Source organism: Phacochoerus africanus, chromosome 10 (assembly GCF_016906955.1).
Source record: "Phacochoerus africanus isolate WHEZ1 chromosome 10, ROS_Pafr_v1, whole genome shotgun sequence".
Lineage (NCBI taxonomy): Eukaryota > Metazoa > Chordata > Mammalia > Artiodactyla > Suidae > Phacochoerus > Phacochoerus africanus.
The window spans coordinates 114070794-114090658 of NC_062553.1; the positions used below are offsets into that span (position 1 = coordinate 114070794).

The 19865-nt window shown below is 39.1% G+C and overlaps 1 protein-coding gene across 6 annotated transcripts in view; it reads right to left on the reverse strand.

The window, feature by feature from the left end:
• SGMS2 (sphingomyelin synthase 2) overlaps nucleotides 1-19865 on the reverse strand; it is an 88946-nt gene that overhangs the window by 21944 nt on the left and 47137 nt on the right. The window contains exon 1 of one of the 6 annotated variants that reach the window (XM_047798605.1): nucleotides 16000-16154. The exons of 4 other annotated variants lie outside the window; for them this stretch is intronic. The gene's annotated coding sequence lies outside the window, so the exon portion shown is untranslated. Of the gene's footprint in view, nucleotides 1-8245; nucleotides 8313-15999; nucleotides 16155-19865 lie in introns of those variants that run through there. One more of the 6 variants, XM_047798606.1, reaches the window with a different exon arrangement.

Below are 19865 nucleotides of genomic sequence, written 5' to 3' on the forward strand. Positions count from 1 at the left end.
ATTTTGGGAATTCATTCCAAGGAAATAAGGATGTGCACAAAATATTTCTACAGTAAGCTTTCAACAGTTAGAAGAGCAAATTGGAAACAGCCTGATATCCACCAGGTGATTAAATAAATTACAGCTCTGTTAATATACTTAAAATACTGTATTTTGATACAGTAACTACAAAACTGTGAGACAAGTATACAAAAACTGTATAAGAAGGATGCAGTCAGTATCCAATTAAGTACAAACAGATCTGAATGGAAGAGGTAGGATCTCAGTAATTCATATCAGAGGTTAAGATTTACAAAAAGTGGGGAAGAGACCCTGCAACAGAGACTCAGGGTTCAGAGAAAAGGTGCAAGTGTGACGCTCACGACCCACTCCCAGGTCTCCCAGCAGTTCCGATGTGAGGTTACGGATAGCATCCTATGCACAGACATGAACTCCAGCCAGCTGGTTTAGCTTTGCTTGCTGGAGTTCCTGCTGTGGTGCAGTAGGTTAATGATCTGGCATTGCCAACTGGGGCATAGGCCTCAGATGCGGCTCGGATATTATGAGAACTTCCATAAGCCCTGGGTGTGGCTATAAAAGGGGAAAAAAAAAAAAGAAAAAAGGAGTGCTTTGATTGCTAAATTAGTCGGTTGGCCTGCTTGTGCATTTGGAGTGGTCAAGAAGATAAGATATAGTAAATGTGTAATATAGTTTAAAAATTAAGAAAACATATCTAAGTTTATATATGGTTCTAACGTTTAAAAGATGTAATCTATTGAAGATGGAGGTTAAACATTGATCAAAGAAAATGTGTTGCTAACATTTACAAATTGCAATTACGGAGGTTCCCATTGAGGCTCCGCAGGTTAAAGAACTGGACATAGGGGTATGAGGATGCAGGTTCGAACTCTGGCTTCACTCAGTGGGTTAAGGATCCAGTGTTGCCACCAGCTGTGGTGTAGGTCGCAGATGTGGCTCAGATCTGGTGTTGCTGTGGCTGCGGCTGTGGTGCAGACCAGCAGCTACAGCTCCAATTCGACCCCTAGACTGGGAAATTCCATATGCCCCAGGTACAGCTGTAAAAAGAAAAAAAAAAATTGCAGGCAGTTCCCACTGTGGCTCAGCAGATTACCAACCTGACTAGTATCCATGAGGATCGGAGTTTGATCTGACCTTGCTCAGTGGGTTAAGGATCCAGCATCGCACAAGCTGTGGCATAGGTCGAAGATGTGGCTGGTGCCTGGCATTGCTATGGCTGTGGTGTAGGCTGGCAGCTGTAGCTCCAATTGGATACCTAGCCTAGGAACTTCCATATGCCATGGGTACAGCCCTAAAAAGACAAAAAACAAAACGAAACAAAACAACCCCCAAAAAACAAACAAAAAACCTGCAATGATGAGCGAAAGAGATTTACTTGAAAGTATTCAAAGGCTTAAGAAAAACTAGGTCCTAAAACAGAATTGAAGATCAATGGAAATAAAAGACTGATGAATTTAACAGACATTAAAAAAGCTTTTTCAGCCCTTAAAAAAGAAAACTCCGTTGTCACCAAAAAGTCATTAAAAAGGCAGAATAAAATAGCCATAATATGATAGCTCTCAGCAAATGTTATGTAGGTGCCAGGTTCTGTGTTAGGTGTATTATCTAATTGATCCTTGTAACAACACTAGGAACTATTTTAAAGAAAAGAAGAAATTGAGATGAAGTGAGATGCTCAAGGTCAGACAGATAAGGAAGCGGTGATCTCAGATTCAAACCAGTTCTTTTTTTGGCTGCATCTGGGGCATGCGCAAGTTCACAGGCCAGGGATCAAACCCATGCCATAGCAGCCACCGGAGCCACTGCAGGGACAGTTGAGGATCCTTAATCTGCTGAGCCCCCAGGGAACGCCAGGAGTTTCTGTTCTTAATGCTACTAGTGCCATTTCTTGAGAGGTCAAGAATATAATCAGTGAATAAGATGAAGAGACAATCAATTACAAGCTCTTTTTAAAAAAAGAGATATGCACATACATAGGGAAGTCTCCAGATAACCCTATAGGCATGTTTAAATCTTCGTAATTTTTAAAAAATTAATATAAATTTAGAAATCACCTCTCTTAGGGGGGAGGGGGAAGAGGCCTATTGAGTATTAATATTCTGCTACCCATATTTGCCATTTAATTATAATTACTGTAATTAACTACCATATTAAATTTATAATATAGGTATAGTGCTATGTTAACAGGAGCCAGTTTAGCTAAGAAATTTTACTCCTTTAAAAGTTTTTTCAGGAGTTCCCGTCATGGCGCAGTGGTTAACAAATCCAACTAGGAACCATGAGGTTGTGGGTTCAATCCCTGACCTTGCTGAGTGGGTTGAGGATCTGGCATTGCCGTGAACTGTGGTGTAGGCTGCAGACTCGGCTTGGATCCCATGTTGCTGTGTCTCTGGCGTAGGCCAGTGACTACATCTCCGATTAGACCCCTATCCTGGGAATCTCCATATGCTGCCGGAACGGCCCTGGAAAAGGCAAAAAAAAAAGTTTTTTCAGAGCCCAAGACATCTTAGCTTTCCCTTATTAACATTCTTAGAGCTTAACTTGTAAAAATCCTTCTGCCTAAAATGGATAGGCATTAATATGCTTACAGAAACAAGGGTGTCTTGTGAGTCATGGCATTCTATTTCAGAAACACCCATAACATTTAAATATTTTTACTAACAAGTTCCTGAAAACTGAAAAGAAGGTCTACTGTTTACGAAAAAAAAGTATCATGTGTATTTGTGAAATGCTTTCCCAACCAAAGTAACATGGAAGAGTCCTTGTCAGACCGTTCGAGTCCCACATCTGCCACTGGGTCCCGCATCTGTAAAAGTGTGATAGATTTACATTAGGGAAGTGGGCAGGCTTGTAAGGTAGTTTTGTGAATCTATTCTGAGAACAGATTAGGAAGAAACTTAAAAAAAAATGTATTTTTCTTTTTATGGCCGTACCTGTGGCATATGGAAGTTCCCAGGCTGAGGGTTGAATTGGAGCTGTAGCTGCTGGCCTACACCACAGCCACAGCAACATGGGATCCGAGCTGCATCTGCTACCTATGCCGCAACTCGTGGCAATGCCGGATCCTGAACCCACGGAGTGAGGCCAGGGATTGAATCCGCATCTTCATGGATATTAGTTGGGTTCTTAACCTACTAAGCCACAGTGGGAAATCCATAAAAAAATTTAAAAGGTAGAACTGAAAAAGCAGCTACCAAGGACTGTAATTCTGAACTCTGGAGAGATATGCTTGGGGAGAGAACAGATGTTTTGATTTCTGGTACTAACTTATTATCTCATGCCAGGGTAGATTAAACAACTTTAGTTCTGTATTCAGTTGTTATCAGAGCAAGATAAGGCCTATTATAGTGCTGGTGGTGGTGGTGGGGGGGGGAGAATGAAGAGTGACTGTAAGTCGGCTGGAAGTTACTTTTGGGGGTGATGGAAATGTCCTAAAAAATTAGATCATGATGATGGTTGCACAATTCTGTAAATTTACTAAAAGTCATTTAATTGCACCCTTAATATATATGCATTTTATAGGATATAAGTTATAACTTAAGGTTTTTTTTTTTTTTTTTTAAAGCTACAGCCCATGAAGATAGTTTTTAAAGAATTAGAAAACCAAGGACTAACCCGTCTCTATTATTATATTCCAGGCTCACTTATGTCTTTCAAGTGTTGTACTTAACCAGCTGAGCGCTTCTTTAGCAGAGACTCTGAAATAAGACACATTTTAAAGTTTCCTACAGACAGGATCAAGAACCAGCCAATAAAATTGCAAACTGTTTAACAAAATTTGTGTAAACTGTGCTCCAAAAATAAACTTGTAACTAAATAATATGAAGTGACAAAAAACAGATGGATCTTTCTAACAGAATTCATCAAAATTTACTACGAGTTGGCGTATAGGGAAAAAAAGACAGTCTGTTTTCTCTCTCACTAAAAAAAACCCCAAATTGATCACTTTAACTGGCAAGGTAAAAATTTAATATTTGTTGAAATGAATACTTATTTACACGGAGCAAATATTAGCTGTGCAAATTGGAAAACAATATACCGTGGGACTGGGAGCATTTCACAAGAAGAGACAACCTGCAGTCCACGCACAAGGCAGCATAAAAGGACGGATTGGTACTGGGCCAGCCAGTCATCACTAATGTCACTAAAATGTGATGTGTAAAATGTTCCATAGGATGTTTTCAATTGTGGCTTCTCGTTTCCTTTTAATCTTTGTATCGGTGGCTGGAGAATTCCTAAGATCAGATCTGACTGCAGCCCTGGGCTTAAAGGGTGAAAGCCCTCCAGCAGGAAGAGGAATCTGAAAGAGAGGTGGAGTGACAGGGAAAGACAATGTAACAATCCCTGGTGGAACCTGTGGTAGGGAGAAGGAATGAACAAATGAATGGATAGATCAGATTAGATAAGAAAACAGATGGACAGATGGGACCCTGAAGATTGAAAAGGGCTGTAAGGAGTTTCCCTTTGTGGCTCAGCGGAAATGAACCTGACTGGTATCCATGAGGATGCAGATTTGATCCCTGGCTTCGCTCAGTGGCTTAAAGGATCCTGAGTTGCTGTGGCTCTAGCGTAGGCTGGCAGCTGCAGCTCAGACTCAACCCCTAGCCTGGGAACTTCCATGTGCCTCGGGTGCGGCCCCAAAAAGAAAAAAAAAAAAAGAAAGAAATAGAAAACACTGTAAGACAAGCCCAACAACCAGGGAATATTTTAAACAATCCTTTATATTTCTTTGAGATATACTCTAAATCAGAGGTACTCAGAGTTAAGGGGGGAGAATGTAGGGGTACGGGACATCACACTTTCCCCACATACTGGGTTATGCATGCTCCAAACTTCTTTCCCCACCTCCACCCTGATACACCACGCAGGAGCTTAGAGAATTTCTGGAGGGTAGGAGTGGGTGGGCTTTCCAGGTGGTTTTTTTCCTCCTTGGCCCAAGTGTTTTTTTTTTTTTTTTTTTAAAGGGCCACACCTGTGGCATATGGAGGTTCCCAGGCTAGGGGTCGAATCAGAGCTGTCGCCACCAGCCTAGGCCACAGCCACAGCAACTGGGGATCTGAGCCGCGTCTGTGACCTACAACTACAGCTCACGGCAACGAGGGATCTTTAACCCATAGAGCAAGGCCTAAGTCCTCATGGATCCTAGGGGGGTTCGTTTCCGCTGAGCCACAATGTGAACTCCTGCCCAGTGCTTTTAGTGTTTATAACAAAGAACAGGCAGGAATTTTCTACTCCCTACCCCATCATGAATGTACTGCCGGTATGATAAACCCACGACCTCGGAGAATGTGTAAGGTGGGCTGAAGGCTTATGTTTGTGTGAAAATGCTCACATTTGCTCTAGCAGGCAAAGCAAAAGAAGCCCCTGAAATTTAAACAGACATGTGTACTTTTAACAACCTGAGCACTAATCCTGTTAATTCATCAGCAACCCAGCCAGAGAGATGTTTGGTCAGAGAATCATTAGAGTTAAGTGGCACTACTGCCTGCTCCATGTTTAATGGTCAAACAAAAGCCGCCAGCACTTGCTTGGTAGAAACACCCTGGGGACTTTATCAGAAAGGTTAAATCTTAACAGCCTCACTGAAAAACAGTGATAATTATCTACTTCTCCATTCCGAGCTTTCCTTATATACCCCAAAGATTTATATACCTAGAAACTGATTCCCGTAGGTGTTAATACTTATTACTCTGTAATAGGAGTCTGCACAGATTAATATTCACTGAACAGAGAGGTTTCTGAAAACGATGAAAAAAAAAACAAAACACTCCATTTTATATTTTTAAATGTCAGTGGATCTTACATTTTCTCCTAACAACAGTGGCTGGTCTAAGAAAGAGAGAAAAGCAGAAACTGGGTGTAATAGATTAATATTAATATAACATTAATATAACATTATGCCCCCCCAACCACAAAACATTTTCTAGACTATATTAGAGATCTTACTCTTAGTATAAATAGATCACAATCAAAGTCAACAGCATATTTCTTCAATAACGAATTTTCTAGATTTGGAAAGCAAAGTATCTTATTACAGGAAAACTATTAGAAGGAAAAAAAATAGTTCCTTAACAATAATTTCATAATTCTTTCCTTTAATAAAGCTGTATGCCTTTCAGATTATTCTGAAATATTCCTACCGATTTCTGCCTCTAATCATGTGGTGACCAAACTTTGTGTATATTTTATAGTTTCCAAAACTTTCCAAAAAATAACATTAACAGGCTCTTTAAATGAGCATTCAAAAAAATGACATCTTGAAACTTTGCTTATGCAATAGAAGAAAATACTAACACTTTGTTTTGAGATTTGAGTGAAATCACCTTTAAGTATGAATCCACAGGAAGGAGTTAAATAATCCTACCCTAGTTCCTGCACTAGTGTGGAGGCAAAGGCAAGACTTTAGGAGAAACATTTCACTAGGAGCCTGGGATCCATACATTTCATAGTACTAATCACAGAGGCAGATCCTAAGAACAGGAAGCTTACTCAACCCCCCAGGCTGCTGCAGAAACGGCACCAGATACACTTCAATACAGTTTCCTTGTAAAGATCTAAAGTCTAGAATTAGATATTTCAGTATGTATTTAAAATACAATGGGTTACTTGTTACGATATTTCTGCTTAGTGTTCCGTGCCAACAAATTCAAGAAATAGCTTAATATAGCCTAAGAGATTAAGAGGAGCACTTCCTGTTAGCAAGAATTAAGCCACCGAAAAATGACAAAGGAAGGTTCTAGAATCTGCAGGTTAGTTCCACCTGCTTGCTACAGTGTAGGTATGATGTTCTACAGGCTTTGGTAGAGGACAAAGGCAGGTGGGGAGCCAGAGGGCTAGACAACTCCTTGGGTTCTGAAGTCCTGTGTTGCAACCCACCTGGCATCCTCAAGGCAGAGCACAGTTTCATGTAAGGAAAGAAACGCAAGCGGAGAAGACCCAGAAAGGTCTGTGTCAAGTCTCCATTGCTCATCCTCTTATGCCAACCACAAAAAGCTTCTTTTACATGACTGCCGGAACAAGCCATTGCTTTCAAATGGTATGAGGCTATAAAAAGCAATACCTTCTCCAAAGCCATTAATGTTACTATATTTGGCTCCTAGAACTTAAGCTACAAAGTTGTACTTAAATAAATTCTTTCTTTCTCAAAAGCACTTATTTGACCAGTGCCTCCAATCCAGGCTTGAGTGTCTGCAAATAACTCCAGCCCAAGGAATGGCACACATGGGGAAGAGGCAGCAAAAGAGTTAATTTAAAAGATTAAAATTCTGAGTCTAAGAGAATGTCATTTTAACAATTTTAATGAATACAAGTGACTATTGGTACTTGAAACAGATCTATAAAATATTTATCTATTGAATTTTCACTTATCCTAAGACATTAAGGCAAAGAAGAAACTGTCACAAAGTGTCCATAATTATAATTTTCACCAGGAAGTTTGCATATTTAAAACAAATTCATTTGAAGGAAATAAAGAAATTTGGTTTATACACCACAGTATTTTTTTTTTTTTGTCTTTTTGCCTTTTCTAGGCTCACTCCCGTGGCATATGGAGGTTCCCAGGCTAGGGGTCGAATTGGAGTTGTAGCCACCGGCCTACGCCAGAGCCACAGCAACGAGGGATCTGAGCTGCGTCTGCGACCTACACCACAGCTCACAGCAACACCGGATCCTTAACCCACTGAGCAAGGCCAGGGATCAAACCCGTAACCTCATGGTTCCTAGTCAGATTCGTTCACCACTGAGCCACAACGGAAACTCCAGTATTTAAATACTATTTTAGGAAATGCTAGTAACTAATTCTGGATATTCAGAACAATTGGCCACCAGACATATGGTCTACTAGGGAAAATGAGGCTCTTCAGAAAGATATCTCAATTTCTTTAGCAGAAGCAAATGATCCAGGAACCTTGAGCTGTGTCAAAATGTTTTGATGCATTTCTTGCTCAAAACAGGGAGAATAGCTCACTCAAGAGTTTTATTTCCTTTTGTGACCAACTGTGCTGGTTCACAAAGTTGCAAAGTTTAATGGACAACTGTGTCTTTCGTTGCCTACTCTATTACATGTCCCCTGTATGGAGTTGGAACACTTCACCACAAAGCGTAGGTGGCTGTTGGTATAATAAGGACCACAGAGTGAACATCTGCACACCACTGATTCTGTAGTGACCCTTAGCCAACTGCCCACTTCCCCTCAGCAAAAATTTAGAAGAGGATACGCAGGTCTTACGTGGTTTTGTTTTAGGAATACTGCAACATGAGGACTTTATTTCCAATACACTCAAGCTGTCCCTCCAGAAGATAACTGGAAAAAGAGGGAAGAGTTTGGAAAGAAAAGGGATAACAGATCAGAGTCAGAGTTTTTACAAGGAAGCCTTAAAAGAGGAAAACCATATGAACAAGTATAGACATTAGAGTAAATGGGGCCCAAAATAAGACACGTTCTATCAGAGGGCCCTTCAGCTTCAGGAGGGCAGAGAGGCGCTGGAGGTGAGCATCCATCCTTGTCACCCAAAGAGAGAGCTTCAAGGATTTGGACAGAAAACAAAAAAACTCTGTAGGGACTGGGTGTTGTTGCTACACAGTTTTGGAAGTCTGGGAGCTACCTTCATGACACATTCCTATCTTAGCAACAATAAATACAACCACAATTGAAATTAATTAACATATGAAAAAGTCAGATATTCTATTTGGCAGAAATGGTTAGCTAGTATATGCAAATAAACAACAAGATATATAATTATTACAGATATAAATAGGTCCTATACACATATGTAAAATACATTATAATTATGATAATCTATTTGATCAAGGCTTTCACGTGGGGCCTTGGCTGTCATTTTTCTTTGCACACTAAGCCAGCTGTTCATGCTCACATTCTTTGCAGTAAGGGCAGGTGATTTCAAGAACTCAAGCCCTGAAGCCCACCTTCAAACGCTGTTGGGAGAACACAGAAAGAGACAAGAAGAAAAGACAATTTTTTTTTGCTGAGATAGCCAGCCGGTCAGTGAAAAATGGTCAGGAAAGGAAACAGAAGGAGAGAATAAAATTGCTGTGCTTCGGTCCTATAGGCAGAGCTCACTTCCTGACTGGCTACTTGGAGCTGAGTTTCCCTACACCGCCTCGGACAAATCTTACGAATTCCTGTGACTAAGTGTCTCCCAATTACTAACAACAAAAAAATGCCTACATCAATTCTCGCTGACAGGTTAAATACACAAGCTTCTACCCTTTTGTCACCCGTGGATAAGAACACTGGAAAGTTACCTTGAAACAAAGCCTATCAAACTGTAATTTAAGCTGTAATCAGAAAGAAGCATAAAGACTACTATGAATTGCTGGGAGGATAGCTGATTGGTACAATTTGGGGGAAAATCTCCTTTGAAACAACATGATAAGTTTTTAAAATGCTTACTCAATGTATTGACTCTATTACTGAGAGTTTACTTTGGAACAAGTTTTAAATACAGAAAAAACACGATCTAAATATACATTTAAGTGAAACGAAACAATATAAATGTCTAGAGTAGACGTTTTGAAGTAGCCATGAGATACATTAAATTTACTGCTTAAAAAATAGCACCATATTCTTATTTTCATAAAAATATAAATGTATGACATTAAAAACAAAGTTAACAAATACACCAAAAAGAAGGTAAGATGTGGGAGTTCCTGTTGTGGCTCAATGGTTAATGAATCCGACTAGGAACCCTGAGGTAGTGGGTTCGATCTCTGGCCTTGCTCATTGGGTCGGGCATTCAGTGTTGCCGTGAGCTGCAGTGTAGGTCGAAGATGCAGCTCAGATCCCATGTTGCTGTGGCTCTGGCTAGGCTGGTGGCTACAGCTCCGATTAGACCCCTAGCCTGGGAACCTCCATATGCCGCGGGAGTGACCCTAGAAAAGGTAAAAAAACCAAAAAAAATAAAAGTAAGATATTAACTAATGTTGATGGTGAGATTTACCAATTATTTTTGTTTTCTTTAGTACTTTCCTATTTTCTCTAAATTTTCTGTGATTCACCCATATATCTAGATAAAACTGTATTTTCAAATAGTTTATAAAAATTGTGTTTAAGATTTTAATGAGGAAATTACAGTATGATTTCAACAATGTAAAGATGCATGTTACATATATATATATATTTTTTTGCTTTTTGCTTTTTAGGGCCACACCCAAGGCATATGGAGGTTCCCAGGCTAAGGATCCAATCGGACCTGCAGCTGCTGGCCTACACAACAGCTGCAGCAACGATGGATCCAAGCCTCATCTGTGACCTACACCACAGCTCACAGCAACGCTGAATCCCTAACCCACTGTGTGAGGCTAGGGATTGAACCTGCAACCTCATGGTTCCTCGATGGATTCCTTTCTGGTGCGCCATGAGGGGAACTCCTACACATACATTCTTTAAGGTCTGAAGAAAATACACTGAACATTAACACCGCTTGATGAATTTAAGAGTGGTTTTCAATTTTTTCTTTATTCTGGACTGCATTTTGTAATTTTTCACGTAAATCATTTTTATAATTAGGACAATGCTAACGGCTATTTTTACTATAAAAGTAGGGACAGAGTTAACAGAGGAAATGTGCCTCTCTTAAAAGGTATTTTGTTTTGCACAATTTCAAGCATGCAAAAAATGCATGTACAGAAAAGTCAGAGCACAAGTACACTAAAATATTAAGAATGGTTGTCCAAGTGGTAGGAGTATGAGATTTTTTCCCTTCCTACATTTGTGTATAGTCCACATTTAAAAATATTTTCATTGCAAATGTGTTACTTTATAGCTAAAAGTACTGGAAACCATGTATAGTTCTTGCTGTTGCCTTCACAGAAATATTTATCTACTGAAATCTCATTATTTCATGTCTTCACTCAGCATCACTTAACTGTAATGAAAATTATATGTTTAGAATGTTGTGTTTTGGACAAGTCTGCAGCATTGCTGCTGTTGAGAAAGCCTGGTAAACCTATACCACCTGGACTTTACAGCCCTACCTTGAAGTATACAAACAATTAAATTAGTCTTTACTTAGTGTCAGCTTTCACAAAGAGACTTCATTGTACTAAAGAGTGATATCTTCTGGCGGGTTTACTCTTCTGCTTTATAAATTTCCATACGAACAAAACCAGCTGCTGAAGTGCAGAGAATGAGGCCAAACCTGATTCTAACGGCGAAAACAGTTCAGTCAAAAAATAGATATCTCCAAGCCCTCCTTTGCAAATATTGGTAATTTTTGTGCATCACAGGTGTTTTAGTAAGCTTGTATATTTAAGCATTTTTGAAAACCCTTTTTCTCATTTCTGGTGGATTTTTGCTTTATTGTACTTTTTATCAGAGTTTCTGTCCTCTGTGGCAACAAAACTTCAGAAGTAGCCTAAAATCACCAAATGATCAGTTAAATAGATTATAGCTTTCAAAAGTATATGTACACTATATACAAAAAAATCATTCTTAAATGGAAAGAATGATTGGATACAATAATTTAAACTAGTATGCAAAAATCCATAAAAATATTAAGAATAACAATCCCAAGTACTCCAAAATTTTAGTTCCGTATTTTCTTTTCGAAAATATTGTTATTATTTTCTTCCCTAATTTCAAAAGCTGTATGTTATCCACTTTGAATTATGTCTAGCAATTTATCTAAAGATACTTGCACAAGCATCTTTGCATTGTTTTCTAAATCCACCCATTAGAATTTTTTCTGCCAACAGATGCATTTTAAAATTCAGAACCTTGGGAAGTTCTCATGCAGCGGGTTAAGGATCCAGCATTGCTGCAGCTGTGGCACCTGCAGTGCGGGTTTAATCCCTGGCCCAGAAACTTCCACATGCCACGGTTGTGGCCAAAAAAAAAAAAAGATAAAATACAATTCAGAACTTTGCATTTCAAAAAACTGTAGGCACATATATCATATATTAGTTCATGCAGCTTACACTTTCACCTTGCTGGATCTGGGAATACCAGATATTCAAACATTAATATATCTGAACCAGACAGTGGGTAAAGCCACAGTAAGTTAGGTGAATAAAAACTATAGAGAGCTTTTGGTCCATTCAAGAAGTGTTCTGACACCAAGAGTTATAAACGGGAGGATGTGTAAAGAGACGGAGGGAAGGAGAGAGGAAGGGCCTTTTGTTTGCAGAAATTTAGATTTTGAAATTGCAGGTAGGTGATTTCAGATAGGACTAGTTACTTTACAAATCTTATTTGTACAGTAAAATACCATACTATCCTACAGTGTTAGGTGAAGAAAGTTACAAAATGATGTAAAAAGCACAATTCTTTAGTGTGGGGGAAAACTGTGTTATGTATAAATGAATTACATGGTTACTAGAAAGGTGATATTACATAGGATATTTATTTTACTTTTTACCTTTTGGAATTGAAAAAAAATAAATAAGCAGCATATTTTAATTTTACTATTGAAAAGCAAAGATGATTATTGATTCAACAATATTTAGTGAGTTCATATTCTGTTATTGGGGACTGTTGTAAGGACATAATTTTTTAATTAATTAATTAATTTGCCACACTTGGAGGCACGTGAAAGTTCCTGAGCAGGGCATCAGACTGAACCACAGCAATGGCAATGCTGGATGCTTAACCGCTAGGCCACCGGGAACTCCAGGACACAGCAGTTTTTAAAAAGTTAATTCTCTCATGGAGTTTACATTCTGCTAATGTCATACTACAACAACAGCAACAAAAAAAGATTTAAAGTGCTGTGAAGAAAAATAAAACAGGAGGGTTATTCAAAGTAGGATCACCAGGCTTGAGGTAACACTCATTTTAAAATTTTAAAATGAATATTCATTATCAGAAAGAAAAGCAGTATACCATCAAGTCCGAAGAATGTCAAGAGCATCTACATTCCAACCCCCGAGACCCAATTATGATAAAGAGCGTCCAGAAACCTGTACAAATAAAACTTTGTAAAACTAAAAAGGGGAGTTCTCTGTGGCTCAGCAGGTTAACAACCTGGCACTGTCACGGCTGTGGCTTGGGTTGCTGCTGTGGCATGGGTTCAACCCCTGGCCCAGGTACTTCTGCATGCAGCAGGTGTGGCCAAACAAAATAACATAACACTAAAAAAGGGCTACACTGAAAATGCTCCCATACTTACTCAATTTGTGGATTGAATTTGAGCTGCATCTGTGACCTGAGCCGCTGCAGTGGGATTCTTAACCCACTGTGCCACAGAGGAAATTCCGCCCTTGTGCTTTTCCATTTCTAACAGATGAAAATAATGTATGTATGTGTACAGCACTCTAATTTTATTGGTCATAATGGACTTTAAAAAAATTGATCGCCCCAGTGCACTCTGCTAAGCAATGTTTAACTCACATGAGGCTTTTAAGAAAAGGTTAAAGATGCACTATTATAAACACAGGAAGAATAAAATTAAAGATATTCTGTGGGGACAAAAAAGTTAAAGCTATCAAATATCTAACAAGGATTCAGAATTCCATTGACTTTTGATGCAGAAATTTTCCTAAATGGGTAGGATAGAATCTACTGATACAGAAAACTTAATAAGCTGTACCCTGAATTTAAGGAAACAGAGTGACCAAACTCAAGATAAGCAATAATAAAGGGTTAAATATATAGCAACTCTTGCACACACTGTTGAAAGCCTGGAAGGTGAAGCAAATGAAGAGCTGGCCAACCAGAAGAGAATTATTTCTGGCCTTCCGTCCGGTGTGGAATTTGGCTCTCAGTGCTCAGGACAGTAGCAGAAGAGGCGGCTGGCTCCTGACCTCGAGAGCTTTTTTCATTAAGTATCTCTCACTCTCCCCCTTCCACCCAGAAGTCACTTTAAAAAAAGACCAATGAGCAATAAAAACAACATTTTTTTTTTAAATTAGAGAAGAGCCTGAAATAACATTTGAAGTTTAGCAAAACCATATTCCCAATAGAAAAGAAAATTCAAAAATATGAAAGGGAGTGGGAGACATTTATATATATAAACTTAGAAACTTTAAGTCTAAGGTATATAGATGAAAACTGAAAACAAAATTTTTAAAATGTAGAATAGTCTTTTTTCTAAAAAAAAAAAAAAAAAAAGCCTTTTAAAACACCAAGCTCCACAAATCAGCAATGAATAGAAAATCAGTAGACAGTTATATGATTCAGTTTAGCACTGGTCTCTCCTTGGGAGTAAACTATGGTCAGACTATTTTCTAAAGAGTGAAGCAGGTTTAGAAAAACACAGGATGATTAAAAGCACTACCTCTAAACCTGAACCTCCTGCCAAGAGGTAGTCAGGAAATGCTATAAACTCAATGTTCAATTAGCATCAGGAAGCTAAAAGATGTAATTCCATATTTAATCTTATTTCCATTAAATGCAATTTTCATTGATAAATCTACATAAGTAAATGTATTTGACTATAAATACTTGAAATTTTTTTTAACATGCTATCAAAAAACCTATATTTTAAAAAACAGCAATGAAGTAACAGTCTAAAAGTATTTTGGTTTTCTGATTTGGGTTATTTGTTTTCTTTTTCTAACATGTCAGGTAGCACAATCTGCAGTAGTAAAGATATGAAAAGATTGTGAGCCCTTTTCCAAGGCTTGTACTGAATAAGACCAAAACTAACATTCCAGTAATATGTTTTTATACTTTAAAGGCATGTCTTAAGAATGTCAAAAAGGATGATGGCTTGGGGGGGGGAGTATCTTTAAAGGAACTGAGTAAATTCCATCAGTGGAGGGGTGAGGTCTATTTACAGGGTAAATAAAATCTTAGCTAGCAACTCAGCTTCAAACTCCCTCCTCTGCTCCCCTGACATGCATCTCAGGTCCTGTTCATTATAATCCTAAATCTATCTACCTAATTGCTCTCTCTAGCTTAGCTCAGCTCACAAACACCTTTCCTTACAGAGGGCATGAATTAGTCCAAACATATCAATAGCTACAACAATTTTTTTTTTTTTGGCCATGCTCATGGCACGCTGACGTTTACAAGCCAGGCACAGAACTAGAACCACAGCGGCGACCCAAGCCAAGCAGTAACAACTCAGGAGCCTTAACCCACTGAGCCACCAGGGAACTCCGCCACAATGAATTTTTAATGGAGTAAATCCATCTACCAGGAAGACATATAGAATCACTTTTTTATTAAACAGGAAGCTGATATAGTATTAGGAATATCAGACACCATTAGGATTTTGTACCATTGAATACAAAGTGAAAGTCTTAGAGGAAATGGCTAATAGAGAACTGGTTACTAAGAAGACATGAAGTCTTAAGAGTCTTGCACAAGGAGAAACTGAAACGCCACAGTCACTGTGGGAAAAGGACTGATCAAGTACTTAATGTAGCACTCCTTCCCCCTCTGGTTTTGTTCCCAGTCCATTTCCTGCTTTACTGGCTTCTTTAAAACCCTTAAATGGCTCCCTATGGTCCATGGTTTATTTTGACTTTAAAAAAAAAAATCAAAAACAAAAATACCACCTTATAATAGAAAATTTCAAATGCTGCACTGAAAGTAGAGTACAGCAAACCTCATCAGCTACAACAATCATCATGGGAAATTTATTTCATCTACCCTCTAACCCAGGGATTTTTTGGCGAAACAAGCCTAAACATAATTCGCTCGTAAATATTTCATTGTGCCTCAGTAAGGCTCTTAAAACACACACACACACACACACCATTATAGCATACCAAAATTAATACTATTTTCTTAATAACTAATATACAGTTAGATCACCTTTCCTCAATTATCTTTTTTTCCCCCTGGACTGCTTCTTACATGATGGTATGTCCTGATGGGTGACACTGCTTACAAGGACCTTCATATGCTGGCCTCTGCCATCCTTTTCAGGCTCAGTTTGAGAATTATTTTTTTTTCCTTCCCTAAATCTGTGCTTCCAAACATAGTTAATTTCTACTCCCTTCACATGAGATATCCCATCTTATCAGGCCTTTCCATATAACTCTTCAACACCCCAAACCCTCTTGCTTACATACCTGCCTCTCATGCTTCAGGCCCCAGCTTAGAGGTCACTTTCTCCAAGAAACCTTTCCTGCTGTGACTCCTGGGCCCAGGAATGAATAGTCAAACTGGCCTGCCTTGCCCAGGGAGGTTACAAAACCTAGTGTACCCTTCCCCCAGTCCCCACTGAAAACCACATGCTGATTTATAACTTTCAGCTTGTGAGAAACCAAACCTTCCCTCTGGGGTGCTTTATGTCTGACATTCTGACATTTTCATGGTATGGTCACCATTTTTTTTTTTTTTGGTCTTTTTGTCTTTTTAAGGCTGTGCTCGCAGCATATGGAGGTTCCCAGGCTAGGGGTCCAACAGAAGATGCAGCCTCCAGCCTACACCATAGCAACACGGGATCCGAGCTGTGGTGACCCACCACAGCTTACAGCAACACTGGATTCTTAACCCACTGAGAGAGGCCAGGGATCCAACACGCATCCTCATGGATGCTAATGGGTTCATTAACCGCTGAGCCACACAGGGAACTCCTGGTCACCATTCTTTACTTTGCCTTTTGGCTAGATATTCATGTTCCCAGGCTAGGGGTTGAATCTGAACTACGGGCTGCCAGCCTACACCACAGCCCACAGCAATGTGGGATTGGAGCTGTGTCTGCGACCTCCACCACAGCTCAGGGCAACACAGGATCTCTGACCCACTGAAGGAGGACAGGGATCAGACCCATGTCCTCATGGGATGCTAGGCAGACTCATTTCTGCTTCACCACAACAGGAACGCCTATTTGTGTCAATTATTACACAAACCTCTTATGAATGGTATTCTAGAGGGGCAAATCAGACTAGCGCAAAGATTTCAATAGTAAGAAAAGCCGCAGAATTACTTAAATATTACATGTATTAATCATGATGCTTTCAAGTGTGAATTAGATATTTGGTAAGTATCTGGGTGCTGGCAGCAACAAGGACAAAAAAGCTGGTGACCAAAGAAGACCCTAATTCTAAAGCTAGCTCCAGAATCCTGTTGCTACTGGAGCAGGTAACTGCCTCACTCTATTCTAAAAGTGGCACCAACTCTTAAAAACAAAAATGCACTCATTAAGGAAACTACTGTACGTCAACAGATAGCTGGCTAAATAAACAGACTTTCTCTGCAGAGATTTTCAGCAAAGTGCAATCACAGAAACCTATATTTCAAAATCAACTGTCAGAAAGTTTTCTAGGAAATGTGCGTTGACCACTTCACGTGGCCTTCCTTATCTACAAAAATAAGACCATGCGTAATAACTAGGTAGAAGAGAAAATTTCTCTGGGGCTTTAACAAATCTAGTTTATACTGTGAAGCCAAACAATGATTGATTATACTTTTGGCTTTCTAGTTATTTTAGGAAAGCTTTTTTTTTTGAAAAAGTATTTAAAGAATTTTATCAACATGTGATCCAGCAAAGTTAATTGGGATTTACCATTATTATGATATATTCTCTCCACCAAGAAATACATATTTTTAGTTAACAACACTAGGCTAGAATATTTAAGTGTTTAAAATGTTTTGAATCTGTGTCCTATTAATGACTTAAATTTAATATGTCCTAGACTTAAGAATTAAGAGTGATAGCTAACACTTATATATAGTACTTACCATTGCTCAAACATTGTTCTAAAGGCTTTACTGGTCTTATTTAATTAACACAATTCTGGGAGTTCCCCTTGTGGCTCAGTGGTTTAACAAACCCTACACGTATCCATGAACATGCGGGTTCGATCCCTGGCCTCACTCAGTGGGTTAAAGATCCCGAGTTGCTGTAGCTGTGGTCTAGGCCAGCGGGCTGAAGCTCCAATTTGACCCCTAACCTGGGAACCTCCATATGCCTCAGGTGCGGCCCTAAAAAAACAAACAAACAAAAACAAAACAAAACAAAATTAAGAAAATAAAAAAAAAATCAACACAATTCTGTGAGGTAGTTATTATTATTATTAGCACCCACATTTCACAGATGAGCACAGAAAGCTTAAGTGGTTAAATGAAATTGCCCAAGGTCACCAGCCAATAAATGGTGGAGCCGGCATTCAGTACTTTGACGGTTCTGATCCAGCACGTCATTCTACCACGCTGGGGGGAAACCTACAAATCAGCAGACAGCTTCAGGACAAATTCTTACAGCAAAGAGGAAGAAATGGGATAGCACGCCCCTGCTAAGTCAGAACCAACCCTGGAGATTAGTGGGCTCTCAGAGCCAGATCTTGCCCGCTGCTTCCTCTTGACGCGCAGTAAAAATGTTCCAGAGTCAACAGGGCAGACCTGACATTTCCTTTACAGCTATGACACACGGCCTGGGTCAACGTACCTCCCAACTTTACCGTGTGTATTTACTTTTCAGATTCAGGGGACAGATATGCTCCAGAAAAGCAGGACTACGCCAGATTTAGTTTGTTGTGTTAAGGACATGGTGGGGTGGGGAATAAGAGAAGGGCCACACCCTTTATCTGTGTTAAGAACTATGTTGAGAAGAAGGAGGTGCAGAGTCTCAGGAAGACCATGCAGACATCTCCATGTCTCCAACGAGAGAAGTTCTGCTTTTCCTTCTAATTTGGAGGGATTACCCAAAATCTCATTTGAATTCTGGGTTCCATGGCTAAGAGTTTAAAAACGAATGGTGTCATGGCAAGGCCCTGGATCAGAAATTAAGAGACCAGAATTCTTATTTCCATTTGGCCACAAACCAGCCGTGATCAATCCTGGGTAGGTAATACAGCAATCTTGGTTTTCAGTTCTCATTAATACAACCCCATTATTTTTCAGATTTCTCAGGCACATAAAAATATCATTCTATCAAAAGTAAACATATGTTAGTGATTTCACAGAAGACAGTTAAAGAAGGCAAACAAAAACCTCACTTCTTACAGAAAGAAAGGTGTAAGGTAACTTACTGATGAAGAGTGTACTGACCATTAGAGGCTCTAGGTGTTTCCTCTTAGTGCTCACAATACCACCATGACCTTCGTCCTATGGGTGAGAGATTGATTCCTTCTAAGATTTAAATTTTTTTTGGCATTTTAATTTAGCTTGATGAAGGCAATTTCTGGGTAACAGGTCCATATGGTTTATTAAAACCATGAACAACAAAAGTTGACTCAACAACCATGGCCCCTACAACATGCCCTTGATAATATAAGAAGCAAATTAAATACAGGTCAAACCAGCAAAAGGAACATCTTAGAATCCTCGTATCTAACCTCGAGGCTTCTAACCTCGACTCTACCACTTGATGAGAATTAAAGCAACTTCATGGTCTTCCGTCTCCTCTACCTTCTCTCTCTCACATTCTCAAATAAGGGTTTATGTTAAATGACTGGCCGTTGGCATATGAAAATTTTTAAAAAAGGTCATTTATGTCTTTATTTCACATGATCAAAAGCCACACTGTCAAACAGGCCACGTGAAAAGGAAAATTAATTAATGAAAGAATAATCCTTTAGTTCCATTTGCTATTTAGGCATCTGGATGGAGCAAGACGACTTTGGGGGGGGGGTGTGCTAATGCAGATCCCCCTTTCCTACCATGACCGAAGTCAATTAAGTAAGATATTAACAAAGAGCTTCTGAGTCCAGGTTAATTAACTAGAGAAGAAATAAGACTTAAAACTGAAGAAAATAATTTCATAAGGTTGAAGTGGAAGGTCACATCCCACAGAACAAGAGATGGTTGATTAAGATGAAAGGTAAAGAGGAAGTTATTGAATGTGCTCAAGGACCAACACCAGAGAATAAATATAGAAGGCACGAGTATCACGTTTTATGAGACCAACTGACCCTTCTGTGGATGCAGATTCAAAATCAGGAAATAATATAATACAAACTAGTGTAAACTGTGTTTAAAAAGGCCTCTTCTG